General features: G+C 38.0%; 1 protein-coding gene across 2 annotated transcripts in view; it reads left to right on the top strand.

Moving 5' to 3' along the window:
- The first annotated feature begins 5289 nt into the window (after nt 1–5289).
- Nucleotides 5290–27800, top strand: part of LOC5572723 (myosin-IIIb) — a 396695-nt gene continuing 374184 nt past the window's right edge. For both annotated transcript variants that reach the window (XM_001660491.2, XM_021851363.1), the window contains exon 1: nt 5290–6289. The gene's annotated coding sequence lies outside the window, so the exon portion shown is untranslated. The remainder of the gene's footprint in view (nt 6290–27800) is intronic.

The raw sequence follows: 27800 nt of genomic DNA, 5'->3' as shown, positions 1-27800 counted from the left end.
TCAAACATGTCGCGCGTCGGTCGAGTGAAAGTGAAAAAAACCGCGATCGCTTAGTTGTGTTTGATCCTTCGACCTTGGCGTTTGCTCTTGCGGGGGCTGGCGATGAGGGCAGGATCAAACATGTCGCGCGTCGGTCGAGTGAAAGTGAAAAAAACCGCGATCGCTTAGTTGTGTTTGATCCTTCGACCTTGGCGTTTGCTCTTGCGGGGGCTGGCGATGAGGGCAGGATCAAACATGTCGCGCGTCGGTCGAGTGAAAGTGAAAAAAACCGCGATCGCTTAGTTGTGTTTGATCCTTCGACCTTGGCGTTTGCTCTTGCGGGGGCTGGCGATGAGGGCAGGATCAAACATGTCGCGCGTCGGTCGAGTGAAAGTGAAAAAAACCGCGATCGCTTAGTTGTGTTTGATCCTTCGACCTTGACGCTTGCTCCTGCGGGGGCTGGCGATGAGGGCAGGATCAAACATGTCGCGCGTCGGTCGAGTGAAAGTGAAAAAAAACCGCGATCGCTTAGTTGTGTTTGATCCTTCGACCTTGACGCTTGCTCCTGCGGGGGCTGGCGATGAGGGCAGGATCAAACATGTCGCGCGTCGGTCGAGTGAAAGTGAAAAAAACCGCGATCGCTTAGTTGTGTTTGATCCTTCGACCTTGGCGTTTGCTCTTGCGGGGGCTGGCGATGAGGGCAGGATCAAACATGTCGCGCGTCGGTCGAGTGAAAGTGAAAAAAACCGCGATCGCTTAGTTGTGTTTGATCCTTCGACCTTGACGCTTGCTCCTGCGGGGGCTGGCGATGAGGGCAGGATCAAACATGTCGCGCGTCGGTCGAGTGAAAGTGAAAAAAAACCGCGATCGCTTAGTTGTGTTTGATCCTTCGACCTTGACGCTTGCTCCTGCGGGGGCTGGCGATGAGGGCAGGATCAAACATGTCGCGCGTCGGTCGAGTGAAAGTGAAAAAAACCGCGATCGCTTAGTTGTGTTTGATCCTTCGACCTTGGCGTTTGCTCTTGCGGGGGCTGGCGATGAGGGCAGGATCAAACATGTCGCGCGTCGGTCGAGTGAAAGTGAAAAAAACCGCGATCGCTTAGTTGTGTTTGATCCTTCGACCTTGGCGTTTGCTCTTGCGGGGGCTGGCGATGAGGGCAGGATCAAACATGTCGCGCGTCGGTCGAGTGAAAGTGAAAAAAACCGCGATCGCTTAGTTGTGTTTGATCCTTCGACCTTGACGCTTGCTCCTGCGGGGGCTGGCGATGAGGGCAGGATTAAACATGTCGCGCGTCGGTCGAGTGAAAATGAAAAAGTGGCGTGATCGCTTAGTTGTGTTTGATCCTTCGACCTTGACGCTTGCTCCTGCGGGGGCTGGCGATGAGGGCAGTATCAAACATGTCGCGCGTCGGTCGAGTGAAAGTGGAAAAAACCCACGATCGCTTAGTTGTGTTTGATCCTTCGACCTTGGCGCTTGCTCTTGCGGGGGCTGGCGATGAGGGCAGGATCAAACATGTCGCGCGTCGGTCGAGTGAAAGTGAAAAAAACCGCGATCGCTTAGTTGTGTTTGATCCTTCGACCTTGGCGTTTGCTCTTGCGGGGGCTGGCGATGAGGGCAGGATCAAACATGTCGCGCGTCGGTCGAGTGAAAGTGAAAAAAACCGCGATCGCTTAGTTGTGTTTGATCCTTCGACCTTGGCGTTTGCTCTTGCGGGGGCTGGCGATGAGGGCAGGATCAAACATGTCGCGCGTCGGTCGAGTGAAAGTGAAAAAAACCGCGATCGCTTAGTTGTGTTTGATCCTTCGACCTTGGCGTTTGCTCTTGCGGGGGCTGGCGATGAGGGCAGGATCAAACATGTCGCGCGTCGGTCGAGTGAAAGTGAAAAAAACCGCGATCGCTTAGTTGCGTTTGATCCTTCGACCTTGACGCTTGCTCCTGCGGGGGCTGGCGATGAGGGCAGGATTAAACATGTCGCGCGTCGGTCGAGTGAAAATGAAAAAGTGGCGTGATCGCTTAGTTGTGTTTGATCCTTCGACCTTGACGCTTGCTCCTGCGGGGGGCAGCGATGAGGGCAAGATCAAACATGTCGCGCATCGGTCGAGTAAAGTGAAAAAGTGCCGCGTTCGATTAGTTCTTTTTGATCTTTCGACGTTGACGCTTGCTCCTGGGCAGTGCGTCAAGAAAGCCTGAGCAGTCGTCAGTTGTTTTCCCTCTCGGGTCGCGCGCCTAATTTCTCTGAGTGCTTTTATATAGCCGAGCAAACGAGTGAAGCTGAAAGTGGATTGTTGCTGCTCAAGGATGACGGATCAATTGGTGAGCTCGTTTCATGCTACTATTTCTAATCTATAAAATACGTTTGACTGCACCTTTAATCGTTACAATGGTGAGACGTAAATATGATTTTTCAACAAACTCACTGTGTCACTGTGAGTGTCGATATAAACTCTGATTCATAAATTATTTATGACTAAACTTTTTTTTCAAAACTCCTTTTTCTTTTTACCTTTATTTTTTTTATTAAAACAACTTTGAATGGTTCGACACTACAAGTGTAGGCTTACAAAAGGTTCACTTTATTCAACAAACTTTGAAAGGTTCGTCACCTCAAGTGTCGGCATAATTTTTCTCAAAATAGATATTGTTCATATCAAATGAAAATATTATATTTAAATATGAGCATGTTTATATCTCACAAATTATTTATCATGGTCTAATCGCTTATCAAAGTGAATCCTGTGACCCAACGATCCTCCCCATTAACAAACATCCCTCCCAGTAACCTTTGTGGAGATGCAGAGGCAAACACGGTCTCCAAATAGCAAAGGTTACACACTAACATTCCTTCCTCCAATCCCACCTGACTGCAAGGACGTGGCCGGCGCCGTTATTGACCATGTATAAATAGAGGCACTGAATTATGCACACTGAAGAAGATTATGGCCAATCCCAGCCGAACTTCTAATTGATTCTTTGTGCATTTTCACTGACTTCGGTCAATCAAGGAATAGCAACCATTGATATGTGTAGTCAGTCTAAGCTAAGCTAAGCTAAGCTAATAATTGACCCAATTCCATATTCGTACACCTAACAAAAAAGAAATATATAACATTCAAAACTAATTTTCAATGGACTAGATGATTGCTTAAGTTCTTCGTTGTGATGTTCAGATGTAGTAGAGTACATTTGGAAAATTTATAAACCGGCATATTTGAAACTTAAGTAAATTAAAAAAAATACCAATTTCTACATGTTTTTTGCTAAAATATTCGGTAAGTTTTACAATAACTTAAATTTTTTTCATTATCAGTTCCTTAAGAATGATTACAGCGAATTTTGCAGTTTCGAAAAATTTCAATCAGTTTTAGAGTAGCTAGGAGTGGATATCGACAACTTATACTTTTGGATCTTAGGCAATATAACATTTATAACAAATCCAAAACCAAAAAATTTAGTCAATTTCTCTCAGTTTGACTCCTAAATGGATATACATAATCCATAGTTATTGCTCCTATCAAAACATTGTGTAGTTATTATTTTTTATTTACATTTTACTACCATACATGGTTATAGAGATTTAAAGAATAAATATTATTGCCGTAACCGCAACACAAACATTATTAAAATGATGAAAACTACAGAATATATTCTAGTAAAAAGTATATCAATGCTCTCTGCTCATTCCAGTTATTTTATATTTTTATTATAAAATCAATAAATTGCAAAATAGGGTGTTTTTTTTAAATATAATTTGAATATTAATTCATAGATAATTGAATATTGCGATAACATCAATCATGTGGAGGTATGCACAGTGTAGTTTAGGGTACTTTATTGTAAAACGAAGTTCGTAGTTCGAATTCTTTTTACAGAAAAGTTCGAAATTACCCTTTACCTGTTGTTTAGAATGAAAATTTGGTTTACATTGATAAGAAATATCATTTTAGAAGAGTTTTGAAATTATGGCACAACAATTTTCTGAACTCAAAAGGGATAAAAACTGTTTATAATTTCTGTAAACTGTATACATTTCAACTAAATATCTATCAGACCTCACGAATATAATAAATAGACTGGATCTAATGACAAAAATGAACGCTGTTGTTTGAATTATTGGATTTCATAGCAAAAATCATTGGAAAACTTGCATTTCCCACAATTTTACCTAAATGTCATATATGTACGCTTATAAATTATCCAAATGTGCTTCACTGCATCTAAAAATCATAATAAAGCACTCCAGCAATCAAACAGAGCTTTTAAATTTAGTTTTGAAAGTTGTACGTTTGAATTTTGGTAAGTGTACCAATATGGAATTGGGTGAATTTTAGACATAAGTTCAATACTATCCCACTAATCCAAAGATGAATGTAAATGGAAACATTTTGTGATTAGCAATCAATAGATGACACCTTTTACCTCCAATGTAGATAAAGTATTTTAAGCTGATAATTGGATTTCGGCTTTCAGTCACGAATTAAGCGTTGATTATTTTAAATCATTGCCAACGTTTCGATCCAGTTGTTGGGATCTTCTTCAGGGCCTGTTGTTTATTGTGTAAATTAAAAAGGTAGTGTCGTGATATTTTAAGCTCAATACATTATTTAATAGTTTTTTACTTACTTGATGTGAAAACAGTATCCTGTAAGAATATGAAATTGGGCCACTGTAGTTCATCAGGTTCCAGTTCAAATGACAACTCAAACTTTGATAGATTCCCAAGAGAAGCATAGCCCAAAGCCTCATAACATCAATAAAAAACGCGTCACTTATATTTGAAAATCTAAATATCATCCCATAAAAAGCACAACAGTAAACTCTTATAGCGTTGCTATTCATTGTGAAACCTCCAACTTGAAGCCGTCCCGTAGTTGGCAACGACCATTAACACTAACGCAACACTTGCGAACAGTCTGACCGGGTAAGATAGTCGCGCCACCGTCGTTGGCAGGTTCGTTTTTCTTGTCCAGCACATCAAATAAGACAACAGAGTGTAATAAAACAAAACAGAAAAAAATCTAGTGAAACATAAACATAAAACAGCTGACCGCAACCGCATGGTTGTTTTGCCGCAATGCGATCTTCTTGGAATGTCTTGTGCAGCTTGTTCTCCGCCGCCGAAGCGCACCTGACGAGAGCGAGAGTACGCGACCGAAGAGCGCGCGAAACTAGGCAAAAGCCAAGTTTCGCTCAAACCGGCTTGAAACTTCGCTCTCGCGCTTTTCGCTTCACCATGATCGGTTCGGTTGGTGGCGCTTATCATCCAGCTAAACCGGGCGCGAGGCTCTGGCGCATGCTACCGAACATCAACTAGACAGTCTACCGAACCTAACGTTACCGAGTGGATGCTTTCGAAGCGGTGCGCCTCCAACCGAGTGCATAGTTCTGTGATCTGCGCAAGAAGAGCGATCACGCGTGCGTGTGTGAGCATAAATCGGTTTCTAATATTTACATACTAGCGTGCGTGCTTCATTGATTGGCTGTTAAGCGTGGATTAATATCTTAGAGGCTGGTTCCGTTTTCAGTGCACCGTGGATCCGTCGTGGAATCCAACTCAGGGTTTGGGTGTTTGGATATTTCCGGCGTGCCGCGCTTGAGTGGGCGAACGAAGCACAGAGATAATAGAATTGTCTGAATACGTTTTCTGCGGCAGCGAAAACGCGATTTACCATGACATGAGAAATCTACACCAGCCAGTGAGAATATGGTGTGCAGAGCGGGTTGTTGTGCATAGTTCAATCGACTAACAGTTAATTAACTGTTGTAGGAAGAGAGTGATTATCAGTGGAGGAAAAGAAGATGTGCTTTTGGCGCTAGTTTGACGTGTGATAAGTTGGATTGAGGGACGGGACGAGGTCTTGTGAAAGAAGATACCTAAACCGAAGAGTGATTCATGTGAAATACTTGCTGAAGGCATTCGACTTCATTCAGGTGTGACCTTTGGGTGGTGTTTTTGTGCATAGTTTCTTCCGTCATGCATTGTTAAGGTGGAGATCAAGCGATGGTTTACCAGAAGACCTCCGGGCCCGTAGAGTGTGAATGACAGTGAAACTGTGAGAAAAGTAACATAAACACCCAACGAAACTGAAGAGACGTGGAAGGGAACCACAGATTCGAAGAAGTAGAAGAAAGTGGCGAAGATCATAATTTCCTCACGACGACGACAACGGAGATAGCAGATAATTTGGCACTGGAAGGCAGCAGCAAACTATTCGTTTTATTGTTTTGGATATTTTAACGTGAACGAAAATCATTGACTTGCAGAGTATCGCAGTTGGAACGGAGTCGGTGTCGAATACAAATCCACAAAAGGTAGGTCTCCGAATAGATTCGTGACGGAATGGGAGAGGAAAGTGTATGATTATGGAAATTATAGCTCTATCTCAATGTCATAAAAAGTTATCTCCTATGTAGGTATATCGTGAGTGAGAGCTGATTTGGGTTATCTTGCAGCAGTTATGTCTAGTGATGGGCAGACGATTCGGTCTGTGATTCGTTGGATAGCTATAAGCTTTCAAACTTAGTAGACGAAAGGTCGTCAAATCGTTTGGCTGCACCTGAAATGAAGGTAACAACAAAACGTAACGATAAACAAGATGGGATTTTATGTGCGATCTTTAATTCATCGATGTTTGTGAAGGATATTGTAGAAAGGTGTAGAAGAAAATTTAGTTTAACAACTTAATTATTACAAACATAACATCACATAACATTCACCTATACAAGATTTTTGAGATATTCTACCTTTTTTATTCTTTATTTGTGTCATTCCAAACATTACATTCATTTCTTATATAGGGAAAATGTACCAGTTATGGCCATAGTGGTTCCTTATTTGGCCATATGTAAAATTTGGGTAACTTTTACATTTTTAATCTTTTTGAACGTTTTAACATCAAGATTTATCCTTTACTTTACTGCTAAAACACAAAAGATTTTTCAAAATGTGAAGGCATTCAAGATATCACGTATGGCGAAATATGGAACCACTATGGCCATAACTGGTACACCTACCCTATAGGTGTTCTGTGTTAATCAACACTATCATCCTAATATGGTAAAATAAAATTAAGCTCTTACTAACATTTTGTTAACAACTTATTACATTTCGGGCCCGACTCGACTTATAAGAGTCGATCAAAAAGTCCTCGACTGGAGTCACTATCGACCAAAAACTTCGCTCGACTCAGCTCTGTCACTCGAGTTTATTGACAGTTGTCACTCTATGTGACTAGATTACTATGGGAGTCGACGGATGCCATCTGAAATATGCAGGGTTACTTTGATCGACAGTGTCCACAGACGAGTCACATAGATCCGCTAGATTTATAAAATAGGCCCCTTCATTTGCCGAAGCAGTTCAGAATTTTCACAAGTGAGTTGATTTCACTTGATTATATAAAAAACGCTTTCAATTATCTTAACCTAACTTAACCTAGATATATAACGCATTTATCGTGTAGAAGATTGCAACGATTTTTGTCAAAAATATTAATAATTGTATTCGACATTTGTTCCAATGTTTCAACATTGGATATTCTATGTAACTCATTGATACTATACCAGGAAGGAAGCCTCAGAATCATTTTCAAACTTATATTTTGAATTCTCTGCAGAGCTTTCTTCCTGGTATTACAACAGCTAGTCCATACTGGTACAGCATACAACATGGCTGGTCTGAAAATTTATTTGAATATGAAAAACATGTTCTTAAGACAATGTTTTGATTTTCTATTAATAAGGGGACAAAGACATTTTACATATTTGTTAAATTTGGCTTGAATGCCCTCAATGTGATTTTTGAAAGTTAAATTCTTATCTAACATGAGCCCTAGATACTCAGCTCCATCTGACCAGTTTATTGGAACCCCTCTCATCGTGATAACATGTCTACTTGAAACTTTCAAATAAAGAGCTTTTGGTTTATATGGGAATATTATTAGTTGAGTTTTAGAGGCATTAGGGGAAATAATCCATTTTTACAAGTATGAAGTAAAAATATCCAAACTTTATTGCAATCGACTACAGATAACACGCAGACTTTGTCCTTTGGCGGAAAGGCCTGTGTCATCCGCAAACAAGGATTTTTGACATCCCTGAGGTAACACAGGTAAGTCAAATGTGAAAATATTGTATAATATTGGTCCCAAAATACTGCCTTGAGGAACACCAGCTCTTACAGCAGAGATGCATTTGAACGCGTTCTGTTCATGTTCTGTTCAAAACATGTGCTCACGAGAGTCGTGATCAAGTTCAAACAATTAGCATCGTTTGAACACAGTGCACTATTCATCGCCTGGCAACCATTTCTATCAGTAATTGTTTTCTCCGCCGGGTGTAGCAAATACTGGCCAATTGGGCAAGTTAGAATTGTTTGTATCAAATACATATATACATAATTTGCTATTTTTTAAAAACATTTCTGTTCCAGGATTATAGATCTAGTCCACCAAAATGCTGTTGAAACTCGACGATACAAAAGTGGCCCAACAGAAGCGTCTGGGAGACGATATCTGTTGTCATTCCAAACAGGGACCACACGATGAGTTCTGTTCAACAAACGTTTACAGCCTTGGAAACCTTTCTCCTGAAAGCTCACAAAAAATTGGTCTTGTTTTTGAATGTTCGGATAATTTCAATATATTTTCTAAAATAAATTGTATACAATACATCTAACAATGCTCTTTTTGTCTGTTACAAATGTTATTTGAAAATCAATCGACATTCATGGTATTTTGGAAGGTTTACTCTTACTTTACAAATGCCAATTTGCCCTGCTGCCGATTAACTTCCATCCGTTCGTTCATCTCTTTCGAATTATTACGATTCACCCATGTAGAGTCATTCGATTTTCGGCAGTGTTTTGTCGAAGGGCAGGAGCTGTTAATGTGCACATGGCGTTGTTTTTCAGAATTTGTCCCATCATTTGACAACTAGCGAATAACACTCGCTTGTTGGAGTGCAGTCGGGACTCAACAGTAGAAGCATTAACCTAAGAATGCTAATGTCGCTACTGTTCGTGTTACCAACATCTAGTTTGTCACGCGCTGACAGCGTGCGTACCGGGCTTCAAAGTGTCAAATCAATTTAAAGACCAAAACAAATCATTGGCATTTAAAAAACAACGAACACTCATAACTGAAGGTAAAAATAATTAAAATCAGTTTTGTGGTAACAGCGCCACTAGCGTTCTACTACTAATATTTCTATTGACTCAACCGAAGTATCCGCGCCTAGCTACTCAAAACTTGGAATGTTGTATGGAACGCTAAGGTCGAAATACGAAAATACGGTTTGAGATTTGCAGAACACAACTTCGTGTTCAATCTAGTGGCCGTGTGTTTGATCAAAGAGCTGAATACGAACACGAGAGCAATAAAAGGATCATTTGCGAACGCTCACAGAACACGAGCGTTCAGAATGAATGCATCTCGGTCTTACAGGAAGTCTTTCAGACCTGGAGTTCTGATAATTAACGTGAAGTGTACGATTTGACGGATAACTTTGAATTATTCTAACAATGTATGTTGGAAAATTAAAGTTTTTTAATTTTACAATCAAGCCTTCATGCCAAACTCAAGCGAATGCTTTTTTTATGTCTAGAAGAACAAGACCAGTAGAATAGCATTCAGATTTGTTGGAACGGATCAAATTTGTTACACGTAAAAGTTGATGAGTGGTCGAATGTCCATGGCGGAATCCGAACTGTTAATTGGCAAAAATTGAATTTTCGTTGATGTGGACCATCATTCTGTTCAAAATAACCTTTTCAAAAAGTTTACTGATGGAGGAAAGCAAACTGACTGGTAGATAGCTAGAAGCTGCTGCAGGATTTTTGTCTGGTTTCAAAATTGGTACGACCTTAACATTTTTCCAATTGTCAGGAAAATATGCTAATTTAAAACATTTGTTAAATATATCAACTAAGAATGATAAGCTACTTTCTGGAAGTTTCTTGATTAGGATGTAGAAAATTCCATCATCGCCAGGAGCTTTCAAATTTTAGATTTTAGAATAGTTCTCACTTCTTCCAAATCAGTCTCACAGGAATTATCGAAAATATTCTCTTGATTGAGAATATTTTCAAACTCCTAAATAACTCGATTTTCAATTGGACTAGTAAGTCCTAAATTAAAATTGTGTGCGCTTTCAAACGGCATAGCAAGTTTTTGAGTTTTTTTTTTGCAATTGGTTAGTAATAATTTATTTTCCTCTTTCAATGCCGGTATTGGCTTCTGAGGTTTTTTTCAAAATTTTAGACAATTTTCAAAAGGGTGGCTCTAAGGTCCAATTGAGAAATCTTATTTTCAAAATTTTTGTTTCTTAATTGTGCAAAATGTTTCTTGATTTATTTCTGCCATATAATTTTCATAGCAGGATCACGAGTGCGTTGAAATTGCCTTCTCCTCACGTTTTTAAGACGGATCAAGAGTTTAAGATCATCGTCTATAATCACGGATTCAAATTTTACTTTACATTTCGGAATTGCAATGCTCCTGGCTTCAACAATGGAATTTGGATTGAGAATCGCTTCATGGGATATTTGAAATATAACAGAGACACGATCAAAATCAAAATCAGCATGAGTAACTAATTGGCTACAAAAATGACTAGAGTCGGTTAAGACCAAGTCAATCGTAGATGGATTTCTAGAAGAGGAAAAGCATGTAGGGCTATCAGGGTATTGAATCAAGAAATATCCTGAAGAGCACTCATCAAATAAAATTCTGCCGTTGAAATTACTTTGAGAATTATTCCATGATCGATGTTTGGCATCAAAGTCACCAATGACAAAAAAATTTGACTGAGTCAATTTTCGCAAGTCAGTTTGGAGCAAATAAACTTGCAGTCCAGACCTGAGAGAGACTCGCGAAGAGGAAAAATATCAACGTCATATGCAGCCCAGATTCCCCTCTCACGAAACGTCAAATGCAGCCCACCGTTTTCATGGCTGAAAAAGTGAAAAGTATTGTGTTCAAAGTAAATTGTAATTGAAAACCTCAGTCAGCGGAGCAGTTTATTTCCAAAGTTGCTGATAAATCTAAGCAGAAGATTAATTATTTCCAATGTCTGCTACGTTTGCTGGCATGAAATTTCACTCAAACGGCTATTTATGATTCGATGTGATGCAAACTCAATCATTTTTTGCTCAGAGGTTCATGTGAGGATTTGAACGGCTTGCGCATAATTGGTATAAACACAAAGTGGAATAAGAAAAAACTCAGCAATCACAGAAAAAGAAGACCGTCTTCGCGAGTCTCGTCTCAGGTCCAGACCATTGAAAAGGCAAATAGGCAGCTATGAAAGTATATTTACCCAGCTGTGTATCAACTGAAAAATCTGAAGTTTCAAAAACTTTAGTTTCAAATGACGAAAAAAGTTGATGTTTTATACGCCTATGAATGATGATTGCAACTCCCCCACATGCCTCATCAAGTCGATCGTTACGATAAACAAAAAAATTAGGATCATTTTTCAGTTTGGATCCAGGTTTAAAATATGTTTCAGTAATAACTGCTATATGCACGTTATTAGCTGTAAGAAAATTAAAGACGAGCATTCCAATTTAAAATATTTAAATTATTATTTGGATCCATTAAAAAAACGTAATCCAATAACAATTTGATAAGTAAATTTTACACCGACTTTGACTGCTGCAGTCATAGTAGTGGCTTTGAATATTGCATCAATGTTAGAAAATTAAAATCAAAGGCAGGCATATCATTTGAAGTGAATACATTATCTGATGATTTCGATTTTTCGGTAGACAAAGAGGCGGAGTAGAAGTTTACTGTGGCGGTAGTGTTTTTTTTTTTCATTTGATTTGAAACAATTAAATTGGGTACTCATAGTATGAATAGGGGAGGAGTTCAAATTACCTGCTAAGATATCAGCAAAGGATTTTCCTTGGATAGATATATTCACAACTAAAAGATTCGAATGGCTTCCTGACGGATTAAAATTAGTTTGTGAGCATGATTATGATCTACCTGATGGATATGATTCCCAATCAAGCGATCGTTAACTGATAAATGAGCATTGTTCGATACTCTACCAGGCAAATTCCGGAAACGACCGTTATCGTAACGGATGTTACTGTTCATCTGCCTAGCACGAGCCTCGACGAATCACTTACGCGAAGGGCAAGCACAAAAATTGGACTTATGATTGCCTCTGAAATTCGAGCAGATAAACTTGATGGCATCTTCCTTCACTGGACAGACGTCCTTAGCGTGAGAAGAACCTCCGTAAATCATGCATTTAGCATCCATGCGGCAATGTTTTGTTCCATGATCCCACTTTTGGCACCGACGGCCCTGAGTGGGGTTCTGGAAGTTTCCTCCAGGTTTCTGGAAATGTTCGCATGCCATACGGACATCGAACATAAGTCTTGCTTTTTCTAAAGCACTATATAATATTTTTGCGAAAGCTCTTTCCGAAGTATGCCAGACGGATTCTTTTTTTTCATAATGATTACTTGGACTGGGGAAGTATATCATTTATTTTATTTTCGATCTCTTCAAGTGACTTATAGTCACTTGAGAGACCTTTCAAGACAACTTTGAACAAACGTTCAGTTTTGTCGTCATACGTAAAAGATGTGCTTCTTCTCTTCAAGATGTTTGAGAAGAAGTTCGCGATCTTTAAGAGTTCGCGGCAAAATGCGACAGTCTCTTTTCTTGCCGATTTGGAAGGAAACCTTGATTCCCCTAATAGAGTTTAAAATCTCCTGGCTAAATCCCCCCAATTCGGAACAACTGACCACGATAGGCGGCACTCTTTGCTTCCTCACTTGAATCAAAGAGCCTGAGCGTGAGACTGTTTGATGATTTGGTGTTCGGAAAATTTGTCTAGAGCATTGAACTGCCCATAACTGCATAACAGTCACATTAGACATTTTTGACAAAATGGAGGTAATACCATGGGCAGTCATCAAATGATAAATACTTTCGATTAACTTACTGAAATCTGTGAGGTTGTTCTAGAAAATTCGAAAAAAAATACCAAGTTGTTTTGTCACATTGGCTATTATAACCGCATAACAGTCACATTGAGATTGTCAATTAGCCTCGTAATTTAATAGCAATGAAATTTCTATCAGAATTATTTTACGACTATTCATCTAGTATTCGATATGAGTTGTACAAAATATCAGCCTCAAATAAGCACCTTTGAGTTCCTGGAAATTTTCAGAAATTTTAGTTTTCTGCCATATTGCCATAAAATGCACACATGGTATTCCATTTACTCAATGCCTACTTTTGTCGAATGTTACAAATATGCAGTTATGGGCAGTGAACTGATGCTCATTTTGATGCAATTATCATCATTATCCATTTCACCCTTGGAAGAAAGCGCGTATTCTGGAGAAACGTCCTTTCTTCCAATCTTGCCACGTTTAGTGCTAGTTTTAAATCCCACTTTTTTGGAAGTAAGTTGTGAATTTAGAGATTCAGCCTTCATTTTGTTTGTAGTTGTAATTATGTTTATTGAATAAACGAAAGAAGACGAGACCTCCTAAGAGGTTTTTTTTTCCCAAGACGGTGTCCAAGAAGGATTACCACCGCAAGCTTTCGCTAATTAATTGAATGATGGGCCTTAGTTTTCTAAGTTTTTGAATGATATTTTTGTACATATAAATAAGTCAAAAACAGGCCTCCCATACAGCCTTGCACTGTACTACATACCTTATTCAAATAACAAACCGACCCAATTGTGGTGTACTTTCACATTCATTTGAATTTGACACCGTTCCCCCAGCTTTAATAATCATTGTAATGAGCCAAAATTTGGACCACTTCCCTTTCGCGATGGGTTTTCACGACCACGCAGAGAGAGAGGTCCATCTTTTCGACCAGGCCCTCAAAAACACCACGTATCAAACCACCCAATGCTTGCCAAGCTACTTTGCCTACGATCATCACCCTTACAAACATCTCTTCTCCTATCACCGTTTCACATTTATCAAGGCACCAGTCAGTCATCCATCCAGCACGCTTTCTTCCCTGGTCAGAGGTCTTCTTCCTGAGGTTCAACGCACCGAGTTTTCAAAGTGCCGTCGTCTTCGTCGTCTCTGTGGGGGTTGCTCCCCACCGGGAACTCACTTTGGCACTTCAAGGGTACCATTAACCTACTTCCGTTGACCATGAAAGACACGCCACAGAAGAGAGATAGGCACCAGAGGCAGCCAACGGCACCAGCGTGATTGTATGTACCTGCCCGTCTCACTATGGGCAGTTTCCATACAGTTTGGCAGTCAAAAATATGTTTACAGTCATATACATGAGTTTTGTAATACAAATTTGATGGTTTGTTTTCAAAAACAAGTTTTCGAGACACATGTTGAACTCTAACTCTGCCATACTGTATTAAACAACTACATATCTTTCTTTGATATTCTAGGAATATCTTAACAAAACTATTTACTCTAGAATAACGGACACGAATCTATCATAAACAGAACTAGGTTTTTTTTCCAATTTTTGACCACTTGTGCGTCCATAGTCCGCCTGCTTGCTTCCCTGCCTGCCTGTCCGTGAGCAACACTGGACATGGTCAGGGACGGACGGTCGGATAAATAAGCAATAGGTACACAACACAGCTTCAGCTCTCCGGTGGTACCGCAGTTTACACGTGGACATGTTGTCTCGAAGGAGATTCATCGAAGCGAGAAGAAATCCTCTCTATGTGGTCAAAAGCACCCATCGGTAAACAGCTGGTAGCCGGGCGGCGGTGTTCGGTGGTGATGGTGAATCAAGCGTTCAAAACAAAAGAGGCAAAAACTTTCTTCGCACTTTTTTGTGCCTCTCCCAATCCGACTTTCGGCTGGTGAAGGAGCGCGGCTGTAAAAAATCCCTGGTGTGATTCACCTACAGCGGGTTTGTCCAACCTTTCTGATCCGGCGTCCAAGTGTCAGAAACTTAATCGGTGGGCAAACGTAGTCTGAAATTGAACAGATGCTAACATTAAGACACCGACACGTTAATGCCTTCAGCGGATATTTTGCCCTTTGAGGAAAGCACCAAACTAGACAACGGAACAGCATACAACGCCCAGTGACACAGTCAGAAACCATTCTTCACGAAAAGCTTTCCGCCCGAGGCGCGATTCGAACCCACGCTCCTTAGCACGATGTGGCTAAATACCTGTCACGTAGATCGGTTGGCTCGTTCTCGAGCCATTTTGTGACATACAAAGAAGAAGATAGAAGATAGAAGAAAGAGGTGCTAAAGATAGAAGATTGAAGATAGAAGATAGAAGATAGAAGATAGAAGATAGAAGATAGAAGATAGAAGATAGAAGATAGAAGATAGAAGATAGAAGATAGAAGATAGAAGATAGAAGATAGAAGATAGAAGATAGAAGATAGAAGATAGAAGATAGAAGATAGAAGATAGAAGATAGAAGATAGAAGATAGAAGATAGAAGATAGAAGATAGAAGATAGAAGATAGAAGATAGAAGATAGAAGATAGAAGATAGAAGATAGAAGATAGAAGATAGAAGATAGAAGATAGAAGATAGAAGATAGAAGATAGAAGATAGAAGATAGAAGATAGAAGATAGAAGATAGAAGATAGAAGATAGAAGATAGAAGATAGAAGATAGAAGATAGAAGATAGAAGATAGAAGAGAAGATAGAAGATAGAGATAGAAGATAGAAGATAAAGTAGAAGATAGAAGATAGAAGATAGAAGATAGAAGATAGAGATAGAAGATAGAAGATAGAAGATAGAAGATAGAAGATAGAAGATAGAAGATAGAAGATAGAAGATAGATAGATTCTATTCAAAAATTAAATCCCTTGGAGGAGTCTTTAGGATCGCTTCTAGGATTCAGCGATTAATTTGCAAAAGATTATGTGAGAACTGGTCGGCGTTAAGTCAGAGAGATATGTAACAAATTTAACTTTGGATGATCAATAAAAATCGATAAAAGTATGCAGTCAGAGTGAACCAAGTGCTTATTACCCTAACAGCGAAAATGATCAGCGCGCTGAGGAATGCGAGGAAATAAAAGACCTTTTAAGGGATTTGTCAGATTTTTCGACATCGAATGATTCTTCTACTCATCCATCAAAAGAAATCATAAATATTACTTAACTCGATGCATTTTATGTTTATTTTTGACCATATCTCTTATTCGGATGGGTGGTCAGAAATTGTAACAATTTCTGTGCAGACAGAGCGGACCAAGTGCCAAAAAGCAACGAACTGATTCATTATTGCATATTTTGAGTCGAATTCAGAGTCCGATAGAAGTTTATGGTCGTTCTATGGTGTATGTATAGAATGTCCTAGAACCCGCTTATTGGAACAGTATATTTTGGTCGGTACTCAAGTTTTTCACTTGGTCCACTCTGACTGAACGCATATTTGAATATTTCTGGTCTTCCATGCCCTGACCCTGCAAAATCCGTATTTTCAAGCTATGGATTATTTAAGAATTAACGATACTGATGTCAAAGAGTCTTGATAATCTGCTTATCATAGATATATGCACCCATTATATGATTGTTATTTTCCTAGAAATTGTTCAGTCAGAGTGGACCAACTCACTGAACGGTGGTCTTTAGTTCAGTCAGAGTGAACCAAGTGCACGTAGTCCATCAAAAAATCGTTCTATCAGAGGTTTGGATTACGATTTTTCATGATTATCACCTCACATTATATTGTTTGAAAGTAACACAATGTTGTGTAGAAATATTGAATTAAAATTTCAAAGGGTTTAAAAATGACAAAGTGTTAGACTTTGAGCCCGTTTTTCTCAAAATATGAAAAATGTCACTTGGTCCACTCTGACTTAACGCCGACTAACTGTTCTCAAGATTATGTCAGTTTCTTACAGAGAATTTTTTAAAATGTTGTTCAGGATTTTAGAAGAATTTAGTTACCCGTGCAGGTGAAGAAAGCTTAGTAATAGCAAATTGTGATATGGACATCTCGGAGGGGAAACAGACTTTTTTGTTTCTAAAAACGTAATTGACAACTTAAATTCCTCGGGATCTTTCGGAAATCCATCCGAAATTGTTATATGTATTCATCTGATATTTTCCGAGAAATCCATCAGTAATTCTTCCACGAATCTCTCTGGCACTTCTTCGAATACCCCTCTTAGATTCTTCAATGAACATCTCTCGAATAATTCCGATTCATCTGAGATTCTCCCGGAAATCCGTTTGAAACTGTAATAAAAAATCTACGCTTTCACTGTCAGATTTTTGTACTCAAATTCTTGGGATTCTTCTGAAAATTTCTCTCGGATTCATTCGTGAAGTTTTGTGTAATTATTCCAGAAATACCTGTGGAATACTTCCGGAGATAGTGTAGAACTAGCCCTCGTGTGTTAAAATACACTCTAATAAAGATTTAAAAAAAAAAAAAAAACTTCCGGAGATCCTATTGAAATTCTTCCAAATATTTCTCGGACATTTATTTGGAATTCTCTTTTATTTCCATGAAATTCTTGGAAATAGTTTGGAAATCCTCCTAGAACTTTTCCAGAAATCTTTCTTAAATTCTAACGCAAATCCTGCTTTTTTCCCTAGAAATATTCGAATATCAGTTTCGAGTTTATCCAGAAATCCTGTTGTTAGATTTTTTTAAAACCTCTCTGGAATTCTGAAACTATCTCTCTGTGATTTTTCTGGAAATTCTTCGGGGAGTGCTCTTGATTTTTTTTGTGATTTATCTATTAATTGCCTTGACATTTTCTGAAAGTCACTCTTAAATTGATTCGAAAATTTTCTGGATGTCTTAGCGGAGTCTTCCAAAAACCCTGGGATTTATCTGAAAATCTTACGAAATAACTTCTGGGATTCTTTTGGACATCAGTATGAAATACAATCAAAAATCTATTAGGCATTCTTCAGAAAATCCTCAACGGATTCTTTCAGATTTTTACGGAGATCCTCATGTAATTCTTTAAGAAACCTCTCTTTGATTCTTTCGCAAATCATTTTGGGATTCTTCAGGAAATCTTTCTTTATTACCGAAGAAATCCTCAAAAGAATTTTCAGAAGAACTGTAGAAAGATATTCGGATGAATCCTGTAATTATTTTTAAAAGAATCCCAATGGTATTTCCGGAAGAACTATTTACGGTAACATCACAGGAAAATTTCCGGTAGAATCCTTGAATGATATCCAGAAGAATTCCAGTGGTTTTCTGGCCGAATCTCAGAAGCTTTTACGGAAGAATCCTAGTGGGATTTCCAAAAAAAAAAATCCAGAAATAAAATGCAGTAGAATCTTCGAAAAAAGATTTCTGGAAGAAATTTAAGGGTATTACAGAAGAATTTATTAAAATACTAGGGAGATACTCGAAAGAATAATCACAGAGAGATTTTTGTAATTAATCCCAATGATATTTGAAAAAATCACGGAAGCATTTTTGGTGAGAATTTCAGAAGAATTTATGGAATAATTCTTGAAAAATATCTGAAATTGTCCATGAGCATGATTGACCGCCCGCTGTTGCTACCTCGTTATTACAAGAACAACTGTACTTACACAGGGAACCAACAGACGCTATTGAGGATCAGTAGCATCTTCAATATGTAAATACTGGTGCTCTCATTATTATAACAAACAAACGCCGGCTGCGTCCGAATGAAGGTCAATTTGGGGATGAGAGGGAAATGTTGACGTGTTACTTGGTTTATGAAAGCCGAGGAGTCCTCTGCACTTCCACAAGAAAACACTGGGAGTTTGGATATGGGAAACGATTCTTTTTGGTAAACGATAAAGATATAACACCCGGAAAACTGGAACCGGACTTTTCCAAAAGGATTTCCTAAAGTATTTCTGATGTTTTCCGGAAGAATCCAGGGGCATTCTCGAAATAATCTTACAAACATTTTTGGAATTTAATTTCGAAGAATTTAAGTTCCAGGATTTGGACCACGTGATTATTGAGTTGAAAACGAATTTAGGTTAACTTTTGCGTCCATGAGTCCTCTCGTGGTGTAGGGTAACTAGCCCTATCTAGTGAACAGGTCGTAGTGAGTTCGATTCTCACCGAAACTGTAACTTTTTCGCAAATTTCACATCAATTTGTTCATTTTATCCAATAGCTTCATGTGAAATGTTTAGTTTTACGGTTGTTGTTAAACGATTGAGTCAAAAAAGATTCATTTTTAAAACCGATTCCGTAGCCTTTCCGCACCCAAACCGGTGCGTGAAAGGCAAAAACGAGCGTTTTAGCTGCCGCCGGATCATGGTAATCGGGTGTGGGACGGACGGCTAGCGAAAAAAAAAACGAACACAAAAACTAAAACAACAACTGCCGGGCCCCAAGAGGAGAAAAAGTGGAAAGATTAAGATAACAGCGAACTGAAAAAATCAAAACACCAGAAGTATGTGTGTTTCGCATTATCGGCGATGATTGGTGCGCACAGCAGAGGTTGTCGATACTAAGACGGCACCGGGGGGACGAAGAGCCATTGCTGAGTGAAGAGGTAAAATTAAATAAGTAAATTCATTAGATGTATTTCCCGTCTGGGAGGTGGCGTGAGTAGGTGGCTAGAGGGGAGCGGCTTCTTTGGAGTAGTGAGGCATCAGATGGGATCTTTTGTTTGAAACCGCCCAATGTATGTGCTTGGGTTTACAACCCCAGAACCGTTTTCTTTGAACAATTAGTGGGTGTTATAGCGTTAACAGCGATTGCTCATTGTAACGAACATTATGTATTTTTTGTTACAATTTATTTAGCCTCACAGAGATTTATGTTGATTGATTGATGCTTATTTCATTAACTTGTAAAGCATACTTCGTTTCAACAAGCTTGAATTGTGTACCAACTATATGGGAAGAAAACTGTCAAAATTCCGTTTGAGATCATAAGTACCGTAAATTCGGGTGAAATTGATCAGTAGGGTGAAATTGATCACTGTGTCACACGATTTTATTTCCCTCTAATAGAGCACAGAAATCAAAGCAAACTTATTTCAATGAACGTTATTTGTCTTAACTATTGTCGAATTGCATGTTGTGAAGCTTTTTGTGTTAAGGAATGTTTATTTCTATGAAAATAATAGAAAATTTCATAATCGTGTTCTGTGTGGTATTGACAGACATCAATAAACTTATAGTTTTTAACAAGGATTTTGACATGGTGTCAACCTGAAAATTTGTAAGGATGCTATATATATAATTCCAAAACGAATTTTATTATCAAAATTCGTACCAATTTGTTCATTTTGTTGTATTAATTGAATTTTTTTATAAATATCAGAAGATTCCCATGGAAATTGCCTACATTTAGGCGTTTTCTGCGGTACTGTTGAAAATTAATTGTTTATTATTTCCATAAATTTTGCATTGTTAAGAATTTGGCAAGCATATTTGGATTCAGGAGGCCCAAATTAAATAAGTAAAGTTGTTTTCAAAACTAACAGTAATTGTTTTGACAGGTGATCAATTTCACCTCGAAGTGGAATTCCTTGATTTTTTATTTTAGAGACGATTTTCAGCACTAAAATCACAACTGTATGAAAATTTGAGTATATAAACCAATGAGGCTCACCGTCGTACTTGTTTTCCTGCATTAAGTTGTTTGGAATTGGCAACATCATAGAAAACAGACATGGAAAACCGTGAAAAGTGATCAATTTAACCCGAAATTACGGTAGCGCTAATTCCATAAATTTATTTCGTTAATTATTTGATGTTTTTCCAATCAACAGAGAAAGACTGCAACAAATTTGAAAATAACAATTTTTATTGAGTTGCCCGTTTAACCCCAGGAGAACCCACACAAAAATAAAAATCCATGTAAATTTCAGCGTTAAACCATGCACATAAAAGTAGTGTCAGATTAGGGCGATTCAAAATTCAATCTCACATATTTCTCTTACCATCCTTATCATAAAAATAGTATTCTAGGATTTTTTCAGCTTTTTCGGTGGTGATTTAAAGGCGGCTCAAAGAAAATTTAAAAAAGAGATATGTTTCTTCAGCAACATCCTTCATTGAGGTGTTTGGAGATTGAGTTTTCACTATGAAATGATAAGTTTGTACTTACATTCTAGTACTGACGTGTTTGGAACATTTTTCCAAAATTCCTCCGTAGACCTACATCATCTTTAAATCACCACCTATAAATTAGTAATTTTCACAGAACACTATTTTCCAAGCTTTTTAAAATTTGATCCTCTCTAATTCCAGATTTGTCGTAAATTACATAACACATCGTGTAAAAATAAATTAACATCATGTAAGTTTATGCAAATTGTCGCGTAATTGGTTAAGTGTCATGTAAGATTACATGATTTATAGTGGAAATTAACATGTTTTCAATGTAAATTTACAAGATGTATCATGTAAATTTGCATAACAATCTGGCATTCCCTTCATGTGCATGATTTAACGCTGAGTTTACAAGGATTTCTGTGTGAATTTTAATTTCGTCAAATTTCGTCAGGTATAATCGAACACTTCTGGACGATCCAGCGGTTTTCATACCGTGCTCCGCGGAGCACTTGGTGCTCCGGGAACCCTTGTCAGGTGCTCCGCGACAGTTTTAAAACTTTGTACCAATGCCTTGAAATACCTAAATTTAAAATACGCTTTTATTTATACCAAACCAAGCCATATCTAAAATTTAATGAGTATGAATTTTGAAAAACAAAACAAACAGTTTTACCGTGAAATAAATCACCGAATTTAAACTGTTAACAACATAAATACAGATTTGTGTGTAAAATCTACTATTTCACCGACAAAATCCGTGAAATCCATCAAAGTTACCGTCATTCTGTAACATACTAACGAAAGGTTACAGCATTTTGTTACCGAAATTCTGTGAAATAATTTTATAGCTGCTCTGGCAGGCATGAGCTCCTTTTGTTGCACAACATTATTTATTAGCTGGTGTAGTGGTAATAGCTTATCGATAATATCGATATTATCGGATTGATTTTATCGATACGATATCCGATATCTGTCGACCCGATATTTTTCGATATCGATAAAGCTATTATCGATCCGATAACAGTTCCGATAAATATTTTTGTTTATACCACATTATTGAAAATTGTTCAATAAATTTTAAAAATACATGTTTATGGCAAAGTATCACTATGAAATTCAAGTAATGGACTCCATAATGCATCAGTTGGTGTCAAACGAATCCGATATTGTCGGTTTTACTTTTAAACATCTTTTTTGAAAATCATAGAATATCGGTTCTATATCGATAATGTCAAATCCGATATATCGCCGATACCGATATTTATTCAATACGATATCGCCGATACCGATAAATCCTCATATTGCACAGCCCTAAGTGGTAATAAGCCTGCTTCCTGATCGCTAGGTCAAGAGTTCAATTCCTGGTTGGGCCATTTTCAAGTTTTTTTTTATGATTTTGTTCAACTGTTTCACAGATTCTTGAGTTTATGTTTTAATGAACATTCAGCTGTTGAGATTACGGTGAAATTTCACATGAATCCGTAGAATAATCGAAGTGTGAATCGACCGAATTTCTCTTGACATCGCTGTTCTTTCCCTCAGATGTGTGCTCTTGAAAGTTTAGAGGTTATTTCAATTTATTTATTTTTGACAATATGGTGGAAGACGAAATACAGTTTCTACGAGTCTTACACTCAGTGTCAAAATCGGTTCCATTATTGAACTTTCATGTACGTCGAACATTTTTACGAAAACGTTTAACATTTGGGCTAAGATTTTGAATGCCAGCTAACTGGAAGGTTAACAATATTCTGTCTGTGAAAGTTTTCTCAAAGATTTCGTATAGGACAGTTTTATTGGGGTTTCTTGAATTTAATATAAAAATCAACCCTTATTTTTGAAGAATTCTGATTCTCCCCAACAGCATATTTTGTTACATTTTGGGTGTGAAAGTTTTGCTGAGATTTTTATCCTCGTCGAAAAGAACGCGCATATCACTTCGATTATAATCGATATTTCGATACAAAATTTGGCATATTTCACGAGTTTCATCAAAATTATGAATATTTCCGAGAGTGCTGAACTTGTAGTCAACCCATTTAGACGCTCAGTTGTTCGAACTCAGAACGAAAGCGGGAAAATTTTCCATCAAAAGCAATCCTATCGTATGCTGTCGTATGATGAAAAATCTAATATAGTTTCATTCGTCTCCAGGCCATGAATTTTTAGATATTTGACGAAATCCCAAATATAGTTTCAATTATTGTCAAAGTTTAGCATAGCATGCATAGCATAGCATAGACTGACTGTACATGTCAATGGTTGCTACTCCGTGATTGATCGGAACTGGTAAGAATTGCACTACGATCCAAATGAATAAGGGATGGGAGTTTCCGCTTACTCTCGAAGTGCAATTTTAGCAGATCTAATATTATTGATTAACAACGGCGTCGGCCAAGTCCTTACAGTCAGTTGGGATGGGGAAGGAATGTTAGGGTGTAATGATTGTTGCTTCTAGAGACCGAGAATACCTCTGCATCTCCACAATCACCACGGGAAGGGTGTTTATTAGTGGAACAGGAAAAGATCTGGGAGTCACCTCTGGTCGATGAAGCGATCCATGGACAAGGCAGGAATATACGACTTATATTTAAAGCAAGTTTTGTATTGTTGTCTCGAGAAGTTTTTGGTAGAAGCTTTAAAAAATACGCCAACATTTATAATGTCGAACAATTCAAAAGATGTTTTTATTAATGACGAAAACTGAAAATTACATGTATATATTTTAAATTATATGAAACAGGAATAATGCCGACACTTGTAGTGACGAATTATACATAGTTTGTTTGAAAATTACATATGAGTATTACGATTGTGATTTCATAAAGTTATTCAGAAAAAAAATAAAAATTTGACAGAAAAATCGTGTTAAAAAATATCTTGAATTGATTACCAAAAATACAGAATCATTATTTAAGAACAATTGTAGTTTCTAAACGATTTTGTGCAGCAAATGCCTGAAAAATTTAAAAAAAAATATGGGAGGGTTTTCTTGGGAACATTCCCTTATTATTTTCTTATCTTTAGGAAAATATAGCACGAATTTTGTAGATGAAATTGTGGAGTAGACATAAACATTGTTTTATTTTGAACTTTTAAGAAAAAAAAATCTTAAATTTATAAAGAAATTCTTTTGGAAATATCTCAAAAAATCGTTGAGGAGTCTCTCAAAAAATCGGACTATTTAAAAAAAAAAGTTTTTGCTTGGAGGAGTTCCTGCAAAAATACTTACGAAAACATTGGAGAAATAACTCTTTTTATGTATTCGAATCCTCTGAGCAGAATCTCAATAGAGAAACAGAAAAGTAGATGGGAGTACCTTGTCTCTTTTATTTCCGCCCTAATTGATTATTTTTGACAGATAGTGGATACGATCAACTTCCACGGAAGAAGACTGCAAGTGGTAGTCGAAAAATGCGTATCTGTTAAGCAATTAGGGCGGAATCAAAAGGTAAAAGGTAGTCTAATCTACTCTTTTGTTTCTCTATTGGAGAAATGTTCAAAGGAATTCCATGGGAAATTCCATCCGAAGTAACATTATCACAACCTTTGTGTTGATTTATTCTCATTTTATAATAGCCTTTGATTTTCTCATGCTTTTTAACAAAATTCAAACCCGTGTAAAAATTTGGGGCGACCCAAAAAATTATGTAGAAAAGGGTTCATATCTCTGTCTGAGATAATTTATTCTGGCTCATTCGAAAGGTGTATAAGTGGTGGTGAGCTTATATTTTTAGGCAACAATGTGGTGCTTGCCACGTCAGAATGGTGACTAAAGAAGGGAAGGGGAAGGAGTTGATGATGCATTCAACTAGCTCCCACGGTAGACCGTATATACCACTGCGTCTACGCCAGTTCATGCGGGAAGGGTGAAAGGGTTGGGGTAATTTTTGAGGCAGAGAGGCTTGCTTGTTTGGTTAGCAGACTGCCTATGTATCAGGCGTAACGAAAGGCGTGCTATAATGATGAAAGAATGGAAGCGTAGGGAAACGGTTTATTTCTGTCCGTCTCGGGTTCTAGCAAATGCTATGAACTGTGATAGATCAACTGTGAAATATCAAGAGTGGTAGATAGAAGCAAGCGAAAGATACAACTACAAAGTAGGAGAAAAGGGACGGGCTTGGGATGGAACCCATGACCTTCTGCATATGAAGTAGAAGCGGTAGCCATTAAACCACCAACCCCGTCTTTTTGTAGTGATTTTTGAAATTTAGGTTAAAAAGTCAGACTCATCTAATGCACAGACAGAGGGTCCAGATAGTTGTAACGGTGAACGCCCAGCTATTCAGCAAGACCAAGCTGACGGTCGTGGGTTCGAATCCCACTGGTCGATGATCTTACCGGGTTGGAAATTTTCACGACTACCCTGAGCAAAGACTATCTTCGTACCTACCACACGATATACGTATGCGAAAATGGCAACTTTGGCAAGCAAAGCTCTCAGTTAATAACTGTGGAAATGCTCATAAGAACACTAAGCTGAAAAGTAGGCACTGTCCCAGTTGGGACATAACACCAGAAAGAATAAGACAGGAGAAACAGTGATATGTAGTACTCTTCACTGCCCAGCTACTGATTTCGTTCCCTTAGTCCCATTCCCACTTTGTATAGTTAGTCCAGCCGTCAAGTTAAACTTCCTACAAATGAAAACCCTTTCTACTCCAATAATCTCCAACAGACTTAGATGATGGTGGCCTGCTACTGTGCGGGCACAATACAATCGGGCCCAGCACTTTTGCTTGCGCGCCTACATGACTCGTTGAATTAAGAGCTTCGCCTTTAATCAGAAAATTGCTCCAATGAAATTAAACTTATTCGAGCAATCTGTATCGCGGTCAAACGCCTCCTCCCCGGCGACGGCGTGGCCATCAGATGCCCACCACGACGAGATCCGAAACGAAGAAGAAAGTACAAACAAACTGAAAGTACTTCGCTTCGCACCTCCAGCTGCATCAGTCAATCAATGGGCAGTGCACCCCTCAGAGGTCCAGTTTTTTGAAAAGTTGACAAAAACCTAATTTTCAAAAATGTTTAAAAACAAAGTCAAACATTCATCTAAAATTAACAAATTGAAAAATGCCAAGTTTGTACCAAGTTAAAAACTGGACAAAAATCCTGCATTAGCTTTCAGCTATTGCCCAATCAACTTGCTTTCCTCCATCAGTAAACTTTTTAAAAAGGTCATTTTGTAACAGAATGATGGTCCACATCAACGAAAATTCAATTTTTACCATACTGTTCGGATTCCGCCATGGACATTCGACTCATCAACTTTTACGTGTAACAAATTTAATCCGTTCCAACAGATCTGAAGGCTATTCTACTGGTCTTGCTCTTCTAGACATAGAAAAAGCATTCGACAGTGTTTGGCTTTAAGACTTGATTTTAAAATGAAATAATTATAATTATCCAACATACATTGTTAGAATAATTCAATGTTATCTGATTTCACACTAATTATTAGAACTCACACTAATTATTAGAACTCCAGATCTGGAAGACTTCCTATAAGAGTTGGTGTTCCTCAAGGCAGCGTTTTGGGGCCAATATTATACAATATTTTAACATCTAACTTACCTCTGAGTTACCTCAGCGATGTCATAAGACTTTGTTTGCGGATGACACAGGCCTCTCTGCCAGATACGAAGTCTGCGTGTCACCTTTTGTAGATTGCAAAAAGATTGAATAATGTTTCTTCATACTTGCAAAAAAGGGAAGATTTCTCTTAATGATTTCAAAACTCAACTTATGATATTCCCACATAAACCGAAAGCTCTTTGTTTGAAACCTTCAAGTAGACATGTTGTCCAAATGAGAGGGATTCTAATAAATTGGTCAGATGAATTGAAGTATCTAGGGCTCATGCTAGATCAAAATTTTACTTTCAAAAATCACACTGAGAGCACTCAAACAAAAAAAATAATCAAATATATAAAATGTCTGTATCCACTTATTTTCAGAAAATCAAAACTTTATATTAAGAATATGCTTTTGATTTTCAAACAAATCTTAAGACCGACCATATTTTATGCTGTACCAATATGGAGTATTTGTTGTAATATCAGGAAAAAATCTCAGCAGAAGATTCAAAATTGAATTTTTAAAATTATTTTAGAGCTACCTCCCTGGTATAGTACTAATGAGTTACATTAAATATCCAATGTTAGAACAAAGCCAAAGAATAGTCACTGTACTAAAAATAAGGTCTGCCAATCATATTTCACATTTTTCATGGACAAAAAGTTTGGACATGGGTTTTCAAAATCTGAACCACTGTGTGTCTGAAGATTGTTGGTCCGGATTCTGTCGGATGTCGATCGTATTTCATGCGGAGGTATTGTACATCACACAATGATATCGAGGTTATTGGTTTACTCGCACCGCGGCAAAAGTGTACCTACGATTTATGCTGCGCTCTCGCCTCCAGCCAGATGTTTTTGGTGCATAAATTGATTGGAGTCGCTCTCGCGGTTACGCGGTGTTGCTACCGCTTTGATGTTATCCCATACCTACTAACAAGATGATTGCTGGTAGATGGAGATCCAGACAGTTGTTGTTTGTCGTTTATGAAGATTGGATCGGTCAGTGACATCAGGAGGTGACCTGGCGAGCTAACGTAACGACAGGCAACACGATCTTGATTGCATTGAGTAGAAGTCACAGAGAGTTGACGGTTTGTGTCAGAGATATTTGACTTTATGAGGGTGGGAAGCAACTTGAGATAATTGAGGAAGATTGGTGATATAATGAGTTGCACTTTTTGATGACAAAACAACATTTTGTATTGAAATGTTGGACATGCTATAACACAGCGTAACAAAAATTACATTTTTGCGTGTCTCAAGGATTAAAT

The sequence above is a fragment of the Aedes aegypti genome, chromosome 3 (genome assembly GCF_002204515.2).
Source record: "Aedes aegypti strain LVP_AGWG chromosome 3, AaegL5.0 Primary Assembly, whole genome shotgun sequence".
Taxonomy (NCBI): Eukaryota; Metazoa; Arthropoda; class Insecta; order Diptera; family Culicidae; genus Aedes; species Aedes aegypti.
Note: the sequence above shows the minus strand (reverse complement) of the source record. Positions and strands in the feature narration are given on the sequence as shown.